Source organism: Electrona antarctica (genome assembly GCF_951216825.1).
Source record: "Electrona antarctica genome assembly, contig: scaffold_45, whole genome shotgun sequence".
NCBI lineage: Eukaryota > Metazoa > Chordata > Actinopteri > Myctophiformes > Myctophidae > Electrona > Electrona antarctica.
This window is the reverse complement of record NW_027637215.1, coordinates 727,768-737,855: the sequence shown is the minus strand read 5'-3', so window position 1 is coordinate 737,855 and position 10,088 is coordinate 727,768.

Genomic DNA, 10,088 nt, shown 5'->3' with positions numbered 1-10,088 from the left:
TTTTTTCAAATCCTCGTTTTTCATCATTTATGACCATGGCGATGGGCTATAGCCCATGGTCTCGAACGGCATACTATAGCATGCCGTTTTCCATCATTTTTGAGGATTTGATAAAAAGGCGAAAATCACTCCGAGACCATGGGCTATAGCCCATCGTCTCGTAGTCATTTTCGTCTTTTTTTCAAATCCTTGTTTTTCATCATTTATGGCCATGGCGATGGGCTATAGCCCATGGTCTCGAACGGCATGCTATAGTATTCCGTTTTGCATCATTTTTGAGGATTTGAAAAAAAGACGAAAATCACTCCGAGACCATGGGCTATAGCCCATCGTCTCGGAGTCATTTTCGTCTTTTTTTCAAATCCTTGTTTTTCATAATTTATGACCATGGCGATGGGCTATAGCCCATGGTCTCGAACGGCATACTATAGCATGCCGTTTTGCATCATCTTTGAGGATTTGAAAAAAAGACAAAAAATCACTCCGAGACCATGGGCTATAGCCCATCGTCTCGGAGTCATTTTCGTCTTTTTTTCAAATCCTCGTTTTTCATAATTTATGACCATGGCGATGGGCTATAGCCCATGGTCTCGAACGGCATACTATAGCATGCCGTTTTCCATCATTTTTGAGGATTTGAAAAAAAGACGAAAATCACTCCGAGACCATGGGCTATATATAGCCCATCGTCTCGGAGTCATTTTCGTCTTTTTTTCAAATCCTCGTTTTTCATCATTTATGACCATGGGGATGGGCTATAGCCCATGGTCTCGAACGGCATACTATAGCATGCCGTTTTCCATCATTTTTGAGGATTTGAAAAAAAGACGAAAATCACTCCGAGTCGAGACCATGGGCTATAGCCCATCGTCTCGGAGTCATTTTCGTCTTTTTTTCAAATCCTTGTTTTTCATCATTTATGACCATGGCGATGGGCTATAGCCCATGGTCTCGAACGGCATACTATAGCATGCCGTTTTCCATAATTTTTGAGGATTTGAAAAAAAGACGAAAATGACTCCGAGACCATGGGCTATAGCCCATCGTCTCGGAGTCATTTTCGTCTTTTTTTCAAATCCTTGTTTTTCATAATTTATGACCATGGCGATGGGCTATAGCCCATGGTCTCGAACGGCATACTATAGCATGCCGTTTTGCATCATCTTTGAGGATTTGAAAAAAAGACACAAAATCACTCCGAGACCATGGGCTATAGCCCATCGTCTCGGAGTCATTTTCGTCTTTTTTTCAAATCCTCGTTTTTCATAATTTATGACCATGGCGATGGGCTATAGCCCATGGTCTCGAACGGCATACTATAGCATGCCGTTTTCCATCATTTTTGAGGATTTGAAAAAAAGACGAAAATCACTCCGAGACCATGGGCTATATATAGCCCATCGTCTCGGAGTCATTTTCGTCTTTTTTTCAAATCCTCGTTTTTCATCATTTATGACCATGGGGATGGGCTATAGCCCATGGTCTCGAACGGCATACTATAGCATGCCGTTTTCCATCATTTTTGAGGATTTGAAAAAAAGACGAAAATCACTCCGAGTCGAGACCATGGGCTATAGCCCATCGTCTCGGAGTCATTTTCGTCTTTTTTTCAAATCCTCTTTTTCATAATTTATGACCATGGCGATGGGCTATAGCCCATGGTCTCGAACGGCATACTATAGCATGCCGTTTTCCATAATTTTTGAGGATTTGAAAAAAAGACGAAAATGACTCCGAGACCATGGGCTATAGCCCATCGTCTCGGAGTCATTTTCGTCTTTTTTTCAAATCCTTGTTTTTCAAAATTTATGACCATGGCGATGGGCTATAACCCATGGTCTCGAACGGCATACTATAGCATGCCGTTTTGCATCATCTTTGAGGATTTGAAAAAAAGACACAAAATCACTCCGAGACCATGGGCTATAGCCCATCGTCTCGTAGTCATTTTCGTCTTTTTTTCAAATCCTTGTTTTTCATCATTTATGGCCATGGCGATGGGCTATAGCCCATGGTCTCGAACGGCATGCTATAGTATTCCGTTTTGCATCATTTTTGAGGATTTGAAAAAAAGACGAAAATCACTCCGAGACCATGGGCTATAGCCCATCGTCTCGGAGTCATTTTCGTCTTTTTTTCAAACCCTCGTTTTTCATCATTTATGACCATGGCGATGGGCTAAAGCCCATGGTCTCGAACGGCATACTATAGCATGCCGTTTTCCATCATTTTTGAGGATTTGATAAAAAGGTGAAAATCACTCCGAGACCATGGGCTATAGCCCATCGTCTCGTAGTCATTTTCGTCTTTTTTTCAAATCCTTGTTTTTCATCATTTATGGCCATGGCGATGGGCTACAGCCCATGGTCTCGAACGGCATGCTATAGTATTCCGTTTTGCATCATTTTTGAGGATTTGAAAAAAAGACGAAAATCACTCCGAGACCATGGGCTATAGCCCATCGTCTCGGAGTCATTTTCGTCTTTTTTTCAAATCCTTGTTTTTCATAATTTATGACCATGGCGATGGGCTATAGCCCATGGTCTCGAACGGCATACTATAGCATGCCGTTTTGCATCATCTTTGAGGATTTGAAAAAAAGACGAAAATTACTCCGAGACCATGGGCTATATATAGCCCATCGTCTCGGAGTCATTTTCGTCTTTTTTTCAAATCCTCGTTTTTCATCATTTATGACCATGGGGATGGGCTATAGCCCATGGTCTCGAACGGCATACTATAGCATGCCGTTTTCCAACATTTTTGAGGATTTGAAAAAAAGACGAAAATCACTCCGAGTTGAGACCATGGGCTATAGCCCATCGTCTCGGAGTCATTTTCGTCTTTTTTTCAAATCCTTGTTTTTCATCATTTATGACCATGGCGATGGGCTATAGCCCATGGTCTCGAACGGCATACTATAGCATGCCGTTTTCCATAATTTTTGAGGATTTAAAAAAAAGACGAAAATGACTCCGAGACCATGGGCTATAGCCCATCGTCTCGGAGTCATTTTCGTCTTTTTTTCAAATCCTTGTTTTTCATAATTTATGACCATGGCGATGGGCTATAGCCCATGGTCTCGAACAGCATACTATAGCATGCCGTTTTGCATCATCTTTGAGGATTTGAAAAAAAGACACAAAATCACTCCGAGACCATGGGCTACAGCCCATCGTCTCGGAGTCATTTTCGTCTTTTTTTCAAATCCTCGTTTTTCATAATTTATGACCATGGCGATGGGCTATAGCCCATGGTCTCGAACGGCATACTATAGCATGCCGTTTTCCATCATTTTTGAGGATTTGAAAAAAAGACGAAAATCACACCGAGACCATGGGCTATATATAGCCCATCGTCTCGGAGTCATTTTCGTCTTTTTTTCAAATCCTTGTTTTTCATAATTTATGACCATGGCGATGGGCTATAGCCCATGGTCTCGAACGGCATACTATAGCATGCCGTTTTCCATAATTTTTGAGGATTTGAAAAAAGGACGAAAATGACTCCGAGACCATGGGCTATAGCCCATCGTCTCGGAGTCATTTTCGTCTTTTTTTCAAATCCTTGTTTTTCATAATTTATGACCATGGCGATGGGCTATAGCCCATGGTCTCGAACGGCATACTATAGCATGCCGTTTTGCATCATCTTTGAGGATTTGAAAAAAAGACACAAAATCACTCCGAGACCATGGGCTATAGCCCATCGTCTCGTAGTCATTTTCGTCTTTTTTTCAAATCCTTGTTTTTCATCATTTATGGACATGGCGATGGGCTATAGCCCATGGTCTCGAACGGCATGCTATAGTATTCCGTTTTGCATCATTTTTGAGGATTTGAAAAAAAGACGAAAATCACTCCGAGACCATGGGCTATAGCCCATCGTCTCGGAGTAATTTTCGTCTTTTTTTCAAATCCTCGTTTTTCATAATTTATGACCATGGCGATGGGCTATAGCCCATGGTCTCGAACGGCATACTATAGCATGCCGTCTTCCATCATTTTTGAGGATTTGAAAAAAAGACGAAAATCACACCGAGACCATGGGCTATATATAGCCCATCGTCTCGGAGTCATTTTCGTCTTTTTTTCAAATCCTCGTTTTTCATAATTTATGACCATGGCGATGGGCAGCCCAGTATCACAATTAAAAGTCAAACCTCGACTTTTTGACAGACCCCGGGAAAAGTCACCGTTTGACTTTTCAAAAGTCAAATACTGACTTTGCGATGGGCTATAGCCCATGGTCTCGAACGGCATACTATAGCATGCCGTTTTCCATCATTTTTGAGGATTTGAAAAAAAGACGAAAATGACTCCGAGACCATGGGCTATAGCCCATCGTCTCGGAGTCATTTTCGTATTTTTTTCAAATCCTCGTTTTTCATCATTTATGACCATGGCGATGGGCTATAGCCCATGGTCTCGAACGGCATACTATAGCATGCCGTTTTCCATCATTTTTGAGGATTTGAAAAAAAGACGAAAATCACTCCGAGTCGAGACCATGGGCTATAGCCCATCGTCTCGGAGTCATTTTCGTCTTTTTTTCAAATCCTTGTTTTTCATAATTTATGACCATGGCGATGGGCTATAGCCCATGGTCTCGAACGGCATACTATAGCATGCCGTTTTCCATAATTTTTGAGGATTTGAAAAAAGGACGAAAATGACTCCGAGACCATGGGCTATAGCCCATCGTCTCGGAGTCATTTTCGTCTTTTTTTCAAATCCTTGTTTTTCATAATTTATGACCATGGCGATGGGCTATAGCCCATGGTCTCGAACGGCATACTATAGCATGCCGTTTTGCATCATCTTTGAGGATTTGAAAAAAAGACACAAAATCACTCCGAGACCATGGGCTATAGCCCATCGTCTCGTAGTCATTTTCGTCTTTTTTTCAAATCCTTGTTTTTCATCATTTATGGACATGGCGATGGGCTATAGCCCATGGTCTCGAACGGCATGCTATAGTATTCCGTTTTGCATCATTTTTGAGGATTTGAAAAAAAGACGAAAATCACTCCGAGACCATGGGCTATAGCCCATCGTCTCGGAGTAATTTTCGTCTTTTTTTCAAATCCTCGTTTTTCATAATTTATGACCATGGCGATGGGCTATAGCCCATGGTCTCGAACGGCATACTATAGCATGCCGTTTTCCATCATTTTTGAGGATTTGAAAAAAAGACGAAAATCACACCGAGACCATGGGCTATATATAGCCCATCGTCTCGGAGTCATTTTCGTCTTTTTTTCAAATCCTCGTTTTTCATAATTTATGACCATGGCGATGGGCAGCCCAGTATCACAATTAAAAGTCAAACCTCGACTTTTTGACAGACCCCGGGAAAAGTCACCGTTTGACTTTTCAAAAGTCAAATACTGACTTTGCGATGGGCTATAGCCCATGGTCTCGAACGGCATACTATAGCATGCCGTTTTCCATCATTTTTGAGGATTTGAAAAAAAGACGAAAATGACTCCGAGACCATGGGCTATAGCCCATCGTCTCGGAGTCATTTTCGTATTTTTTTCAAATCCTCGTTTTTCATCATTTATGACCATGGCGATGGGCTATAGCCCATGGTCTCGAACGGCATACTATAGCATGCCGTTTTCCATCATTTTTGAGGATTTGATAAAAAGGCGAAAATCACTCCGAGACCATGGGCTATAGCCCATCGTCTCGTAGTCATTTTCGTCTTTTTTTCAAATCCTTGTTTTTCATCATTTATGGCCATGGCGATGGGCTATAGCCCATGGTCTCGAACGGCATGCTATAGTATTCCGTTTTGCATCATTTTTGAGGATTTGAAAAAAAGACGAAAATCACTCCGAGACCATGGGCTATAGCCCATCGTCTCGGAGTCATTTTCGTCTTTTTTTCAAATCCTTGTTTTTCATAATTTATGACCATGGCGATGGGCTATAGCCCATGGTCTCGAACGGCATACTATAGCATGCCGTTTTGCATCATCTTTGAGGATTTGAAAAAAAGACAAAAAATCACTCCGAGACCATGGGCTATAGCCCATCGTCTCGGAGTCATTTTCGTCTTTTTTTCAAATCCTTGTTTTTCATAATTTATGACCATGGCGATGGGCTATAGCCCATGGTCTCGAACGGCATACTATAGCATGCCGTTTTCCATCATTTTTGAGGATTTGAAAAAAAGACGAAAATCACTCCGAGACCATGGGCTATATATAGCCCATCGTCTCGGGGTCATTTTCGTCTTTTTTTCAAATCCTCGTTTTTCATCATTTATGACCATGGGGATGGGCTATAGCCCATGGTCTCGAACGGCATACTATAGCATGCCGTTTTCCATCATTTTTGAGGATTTGAAAAAAAGACGAAAATCACTCCGAGTCGAGACCATGGGCTATAGCCCATCGTCTCGGAGTCATTTTCGTCTTTTTTTCAAATCCTTGTTTTTCATCATTTATGACCATGGCGATGGGCTATAGCCCATGGTCTCGAACGGCATACTATAGCATGCCGTTTTCCATAATTTTTGAGGATTTGAAAAAAAGACGAAAATGACTCCGAGACCATGGGCTATAGCCCATCGTCTCGGAGTCATTTTCGTCTTTTTTTCAAATCCTTGTTTTTCATAATTTATGACCATGGCGATGGGCTATAGCCCATGGTCTCGAACGGCATACTATAGCATGCCGTTTTGCATCATCTTTGAGGATTTGAAAAAAAGACACAAAATCACTCCGAGACCATGGGCTATAGCCCATCGTCTCGTAGTCATTTTCGTCTTTTTTTCAAATCCTTGTTTTTCATCATTTATGGACATGGCGATGGGCTATAGCCCATGGTCTCGAACGGCATGCTATAGTATTCCGTTTTGCATCATTTTTGAGGATTTGAAAAAAAGACGAAAATCACTCCGAGACCATGGGCTATAGCCCATCGTCTCGGAGTAATTTTCGTCTTTTTTTCAAATCCTCGTTTTTCATAATTTATGACCATGGCGATGGGCTATAGCCCATGGTCTCGAACGGCATACTATAGCATGCCGTTTTCCATCATTTTTGAGGATTTGAAAAAAAGACGAAAATCACACCGAGACCATGGGCTATATATAGCCCATCGTCTCGGAGTCATTTTCGTCTTTTTTTCAAATCCTCGTTTTTCATAATTTATGACCATGGCGATGGGCAGCCCAGTATCACAATTAAAAGTCAAACCTCGACTTTTTGACAGACCCCGGGAAAAGTCACCGTTTGACTTTTCAAAAGTCAAATACTGACTTTGCGATGGGCTATAGCCCATGGTCTCGAACGGCATACTATAGCATGCCGTTTTCCATCATTTTTGAGGATTTGAAAAAAAGACGAAAATGACTCCGAGACCATGGGCTATAGCCCATCGTCTCGGAGTCATTTTCGTATTTTTTTCAAATCCTCGTTTTTCATCATTTATGACCATGGCGATGGGCTATAGCCCATGGTCTCGAACGGCATACTATAGCATGCCGTTTTCCATCATTTTTGAGGATTTGAAAAAAAGACGAAAATCACTCCGAGACCATGGGCTATATATAGCCCATCGTCTCGGGGTCATTTTCGTCTTTTTTTCAAATCCTCGTTTTTCATCATTTATGACCATGGGGATGGGCTATAGCCCATGGTCTCGAACGGCATACTATAGCATGCCGTTTTCCATCATTTTTGAGGATTTGAAAAAAAGACGAAAATCACTCCGAGTCGAGACCATGGGCTATAGCCCATCGTCTCGGAGTCATTTTCGTCTTTTTTTCAAATCCTTGTTTTTCATCATTTATGACCATGGCGATGGGCTATAGCCCATGGTCTCGAACGGCATACTATAGCATGCCGTTTTCCATAATTTTTGAGGATTTGAAAAAAAGACGAAAATGACTCCGAGACCATGGGCTATAGCCCATCGTCTCGGAGTCATTTTCGTCTTTTTTTCAAATCCTTGTTTTTCATAATTTATGACCATGGCGATGGGCTATAGCCCATGGTCTCGAACGGCATACTATAGCATGCCGTTTTGCATCATCTTTGAGGATTTGAAAAAAAGACACAAAATCACTCCGAGACCATGGGCTATAGCCCATCGTCTCGTAGTCATTTTCGTCTTTTTTTCAAATCCTTGTTTTTCATCATTTATGGACATGGCGATGGGCTATAGCCCATGGTCTCGAACGGCATGCTATAGTATTCCGTTTTGCATCATTTTTGAGGATTTGAAAAAAAGACGAAAATCACTCCGAGACCATGGGCTATAGCCCATCGTCTCGGAGTAATTTTCGTCTTTTTTTCAAATCCTCGTTTTTCATAATTTATGACCATGGCGATGGGCTATAGCCCATGGTCTCGAACGGCATACTATAGCATGCCGTTTTCCATCATTTTTGAGGATTTGAAAAAAAGACGAAAATCACACCGAGACCATGGGCTATATATAGCCCATCGTCTCGGAGTCATTTTCGTCTTTTTTTCAAATCCTCGTTTTTCATAATTTATGACCATGGCGATGGGCAGCCCAGTATCACAATTAAAAGTCAAACCTCGACTTTTTGACAGACCCCGGGAAAAGTCACCGTTTGACTTTTCAAAAGTCAAATACTGACTTTGCGATGGGCTATAGCCCATGGTCTCGAACGGCATACTATAGCATGCCGTTTTCCATCATTTTTGAGGATTTGAAAAAAAGACGAAAATGACTCCGAGACCATGGGCTATAGCCCATCGTCTCGGAGTCATTTTCGTATTTTTTTCAAATCCTCGTTTTTCATCATTTATGACCATGGCGATGGGCTATAGCCCATGGTCTCGAACGGCATACTATAGCATGCCGTTTTCCATCATTTTTGAGGATTTGATAAAAAGGCGAAAATCACTCCGAGACCATGGGCTATAGCCCATCGTCTCGTAGTCATTTTCATCTTTTTTTCAAATCCTTGTTTTTCATCATTTATGGCCATGGCGATGGGCTATAGCCCATGGTCTCGAACGGCATGCTATAGTATTCCGTTTTGCATCATTTTTGAGGATTTGAAAAAAAGACGAAAATCACTCCGAGACCATGGGCTATAGCCCATCGTCTCGGAGTCATTTTCGTCTTTTTTTCAAATCCTTGTTTTTCATAATTTATGACCATGGCGATGGGCTATAGCCCATGGTCTCGAACGGCATACTATAGCATGCCGTTTTCCATCATTTTTGAGGATTTGAAAAAAAGGCGAAAATCACTCCGAGACCAGGGGCTATATATAGCCCATCGTCTCGGGGTCATTTTCGTCTTTTTTTCAAATCCTCGTTTTTCATCATTTATGACCATGGGGATGGGCTATAGCCCATGGTCTCGAACGGCATACTATAGCATGCCGTTTTCCATCATTTTTGAGGATTTGAAAAAAATACGAAAATCACTCCGAGTCGAGACCATGGGCTATAGCCCATCGTCTCGGAGTCATTTTCGTCTTTTTTTCAAATCCTTGTTTTTCATCATTTATGACCATGGCGATGGGCTATAGCCCATGGTCTCGAACGGCATACTAAAGCATGCCGTTTTGCATCATCTTTGAGGATATGAAAAAAAGACAAAAAATCACTCCGAGACCATGGGCTATAGCCCATCGTCTCGGAGTCATTTTCGTCTTTTTTTCAAATCCTCGTTTTTCATAATTTATGACCATGGCGATGGGCTATAGCCCATGGTCTCGAACGGCATACTATAGCATGCCGTTTTCCATCATTTTTGAGGATTTGATAAAAAGGCGAAAATCACTCCGAGACCATGGGCTATATAGCCCATCGTCTCGTAGTCATTTTCGTCTTTTTTTCAAATCCTTGTTTTTCATCATTTATGGCCATGGCGATGGGCTATAGCCCATGGTCTCGAACGGCATGCTATAGTATTCCGTTTTGCATCATTTTTGAGGATTTGAAAAAAAGACGAAAATCACTCCGAGACCATGGGCTATAGCCCATCGTCTCGGAGTCATTTTCGTCTTTTTTTCAAATGCTTGTTTTTCATAATTTATGACCATGGCGATGGGCTATAGCCCATGGTCTCGAACGGCATACTATAGCAT